Here is a 5,016-nt window from a genome sequence, read left to right on the forward strand (position 1 = left end):
GAAACGCTTGTATTATATAAAGCAATTATGAGCTTTTTATTTTTATGTCCACTGAATCCGAAAATTTTCTAAAATGGTTTGATTTTTCGTGAAAATCTTATATTTTATGCTGATGATATAGTCATATAAGAATTCTGGTGACTTGTAGCTGTCTTTCAACACACACATTGATTTGCAGCAGCATCATCTGTGAAAATTAAATTAGTTAGGTTATTGATCTAATCCATTAAATCAATAATTTTGAAGCTGCTTTCTCACAGTGTTTCTACTCACACTTATCTTTAAGGGTTTCTCTTTCAAAAAACCTCCAGAGTTAAATCCCAAACCATATAGAGGTCCGTTTTTAGTCGAGGGATTTTACTTTTCATCGAGGGATTTCATGTTTCTCGAGATTGGACGAACCTAACTTTACCGAAAGGCTGGTTTCTATATGAAAGAGTTTTTCATAAAAACATTTGGTGGTTTTCTGATGAGACGAAATTGAATCTGTAAGTCACTTTTCAGAAAAAGGCCATTACTCTTGTACAAAAATTTGTCGAATTTTTTTTTTTTTCATTCTTCTTTCTTTCTTTTCTCAAAAAAACGTATGTTTGTTATAAATGAGACCACATTTCAATACAATAGTTGTTAATGCCCAAAGTCTCGTGTCGTCTGCATATTTCGCGACCCACACTTTTTCACATGATAATGCGATGTTGAACCTGCTAATTTATATGTTAATTTAAGCGTTTTTTTAATTTTTTTTATTTCTGCCACAACTCTTCTATTGACATGCCATTGTAGCATCTGTGATTGACGTTGTTGTGTGCGCGCTTCCGCCACTTCTTTTGTGTTACCGCAACGGCGGAACATGGTTTAACACTTTCTACTTTCACTACCGTCATTGCGGCTGTCAAACATTGCAAATGAAACAAAAGTCGGCGTGTAACGAGTATATGAAAACGATACATTCGTATCCGCATATACATATATATATACATTAATGATATGATATTGTTCATATGTGCTAATCGGTCGAGTGGGCAGTGCTATTAATACCATACACAATCATACATACCATATTTTTATCTAAATGCATAATAAAGTAGGCCTCCCTGTAGGTAATTTCGTGAGTTTGAAGGGCTAATGTAAATTCATGCAATCTATAATGAGACGATTTTCATTTCAATGTTAGATCGTTAGTTTATGATACTAAGTCTCAATTTAGCTTATAATTATTGTTAACGCTTCTTCCGACGTCATAATTTTCTTACTTAAATCATAGGCAACCTTCAAAGTTACGAGACCTTCAAAGTTCGTCGGAAAATATTTGTTTGTATCTTGAAGAAAAGTTCCGTAATCGAGTAAAAGTACTCCCCCTCCCCCTTTACAGGCTTAAAAAAATCGATTTTTTTGTTTTGTTTTAAATCTCTTCCAAAACTATCCAAGAATATGCCTTTAAAATTCCAGAGGCCAATTCAACATATTTTCAAATCTAGAGCAGTTTTAGTGTCCGATCGCAGTGTCCGATAGCAGGTGCGAATGCTCAGGCAGACTTTAAAGCCCGTTTTCTCGAGTTTTCATTTTCACAAGTGTTAGAAAACGGTGCCGGCGATATCAAAAAGAATATATGTCCGATCAAAAAAACCAAAGTGAGATCACAGCTTCAGTATTAAATTATCTTCTATTTGAACTAAAAAAGTTGGAAAATTTTTTTATTAAATTATTATTTAAACTACTTGTTTTGCAACTTAAAGTCAATTTTTTTTTCTTAAAAAAGTGAATTTTTTTTTTCAAACTTCGAAAAAATTTTGAATTTTATAACTTCTTCGGTATTTTTTTAGTTCATAAAGAAAGGAAACTTATACAAATTAAAAAAAAAATGGTTCGGCTGTTTCAGATGCATCGCACGACCTCCATCACAGGCACGGATTTACAAGTGCAGACTCCAGGCGCTCCAGAAAAATACTTACAACTTTGAAAAAATTTCAATATTTTTTAATAATAAATATTGTTTTTTAAGCCTTAAATATAGTACATTATCGTCTTAAAATTCCGTTTACCTCAATCATTTCCTTCCCTTAAAAAAAAATTGCTAAAAAACGCTTTTTTTCGGCTTCTAAAGCAGACTACTGCCTTAAGTTGGTAGTAATATAAAACCGGGATAGATCGTTAATTCAAAAGTTCGTGTTGTATGGGTTCAACAACACAACTGTCTCTGGATATATACCTTGGAGTCAAAACACATGACCTGGCTTATAGTTTGGCAATGCTCATCATTCCAAAAGTTCAAAATCCCAAAATCCACCTCTTTGCCAATATTTGATTTTGTTATTCAGCATAGTTGTCCTATAGAACTATTATAGCGATCTCCCAACTTTTCGATAAAAATTTAATAGAGGGATTATCTCTTCACTGTCGATGAATTCTTTCCAGTGAGTACTCTCTTAAGTTCTGACGAAAGCCGAAAAAATAAATGCGATCCGAGGAAGTTCAGTTTCCTCGACTAAAAATTCCTTAAGAGTAGGTAACTAAGGGAATATTTTTTAAAGTGCTTCTTAAAATAAAACAATCAAATTACATATATAATATAATAGAAAATTAATTGTACTATTTTTTACAATCAGTAGTAAAGATGTGTACAAACACTTTGATAGCAAATAAAATTGATTTCACTTGCAGCGAACAAAATTAATTACTCGCTGGCTTTGAAAGCCATCAACTTATGTATTGTCAGCTCATTTTCGACTTAAACAACTTTGCCACAAGTGATCTATAACCATTTTGCGCGGTGATAGCGTATAAATAGTTGTTTGATTTTTCGCTAAGATTTAATTGTACTTAACTTTAATACATCAACAATTATAGTGTTTGCGCGTATCAACAAAAAAAAATATTCAGTTGTACATAGCTAGAAACAGAGAGTGGCACTTGTATGTAGGTACTTGTATATATGTAAGTGAATGAGTGTTTGCATTACGAGCATTTACTGCAATCAATTTCAATTCGTCTTAATTTAGATGGCTATAAAAATAAGTTTGAAGGTCTTTTTTATTATCTAAACAATGTCAAAGTAGAATAGCCATTAAATAGATTCACTCGCTGTTTTTTGAGTTCGAAAAACTATGCTTGAGTACATACTTATATCTGTACATAGGTATGGTATGGTTATAGAATATTTATGTATGTACCAAAATGGCAGGTAAATAGTCTACTCTACTACTCACTTCCTGCTTTGGTTTACGTCTAGTCAAGCAAGTATAATGAATTTGTTTTAATTCTTATTTGTACTTACTTAATTTAATTTATTTATTTTTGGTTTTATTTTCCTTTTTTGCCTTTACAATTTTATGTATATTTTGTAAACAACAAGTAAGGAAGGGCTGAGTTCGTTTACAGCTGGAAACCTGACATACTCTCGTAAAATGTAGTAATACCTTATTCAGCACAACTTTATATGAAAATATTGAAATATTCAAATTAACATTTAAAATTCGAAAAAAGTCTATAGAGGTTTTCGGCTTTTTTCGAATTGGAGCCAGGTTGAGGACGGACTTATTTTACACAATTTTGGAGAAATACTAAGCCGGTTGTATCCATTTTTGGTATTAGGTCACACTATTTTCAGGAAAAGTTAATTCACTATAAGGTTAGTCAAAGGCGCTCTGATCTTTATATTCGATATGTAGGGGCTTAAAAAGTTATATTCTGAGTTTTAATCTTTTCATTGAAAATATCATTATTAGTGTGTCAGTCACTAGACAGTCAGTAGTCATTATTTAATTTAGTTTATTCTCATATATTCAATGAGATTTGATTTATCTATTATAAGCCAAGAAGATTTTAAGAAAAAGGGATTCACTAAATTGGTCGTGTAGTTCCTGGGATATATTTCATACATATTAATATTATTCAGCACAACCTTATATAAAAATACTGCGATATTCGACTTAAAATTTGAAATTCCAAAAAAAAAAATTTTGAAAATTTTGATTGAATTTGATTTATTTGTGCGTTATTAGTTCAGTCAGTCATTAGTCAGTCAGTAGCCATTATTTAGTTATATTCTCATTGAGGTTTGATTCATCTACTGTAAACCAATTGGTGAAGTTTAAAATTGTGATATATGTGGGCGTGGTTATACCCCTCTTTCTTCCATTTTAAAGCTATAGCCTAAGGATTTTCAGAAAAGTGGTTGCAATAAATTTGGCTCAAATTGGTCGAGTAGTCTCACTAATGATTAATTTCTCGTTAAAAAGCTATAAAACTTTTGGTAGTTTCGAACATCATTATTATTATATGAGGGGATGGGCGGGATTATTATCCAATTTCACCCATTACCACACTATATCAAGCTAGAAAAATGTATTCATTAAGTCTGATTGATTGCACACACGCGGTGAGTTTGGCGACGAGAAATCATTCAACCACTTCATCCTTCAATGTCCAGCATTCGCCAGGCTAAGGTCAAAGCAGCTCTGTTAGCATATCTTCGCCGAACCCAGTCAAGTGACTGTAGTTGACATTAGGCAACTTAAGTCCAAGCGCTTTTTATCGAATCATAAGGGTCTTAGAGATCCATCAGAAGTATCCGGGTGTCACAAAGGACAGTCGAATCTGTTTAAGTGAGACTCTCTGCAGTTGCGGAGATCTATCCCTTGACCTAACCTAACTTAAGTATGATTGATATAGCTTTAGTAGTCCATGAGATACGAACATTAATGTTGTTAGAGAGCGGAACCACGTCTATTTAAAAAACCAGAGAGGTGCCGCCTGATCCTTTGAACCTCTATAAAAAGTTTAAGTTGTACAGTTTCTTTCAATTAATGGACGGATAGACAGATCTGGAAGTCATTTCTTTTCGTGATCTATCTTTATCAGTTTTGGGTGGTCCAACTAACCTTGAGATGAACAAAACCATTATACTCTCTACAGCATCTTACAAGTGCACAAAAACTGAAATGAAATCTTTTGGCACAACTCAGCAAATACCATAAGTTTAAGAAGAAAAAAAACATCAAAATGCTCAACTAAATG

This window comes from Zeugodacus cucurbitae, chromosome 5 (assembly GCF_028554725.1).
Source record: "Zeugodacus cucurbitae isolate PBARC_wt_2022May chromosome 5, idZeuCucr1.2, whole genome shotgun sequence".
Taxonomy (NCBI): domain Eukaryota; kingdom Metazoa; phylum Arthropoda; class Insecta; order Diptera; family Tephritidae; genus Zeugodacus; species Zeugodacus cucurbitae.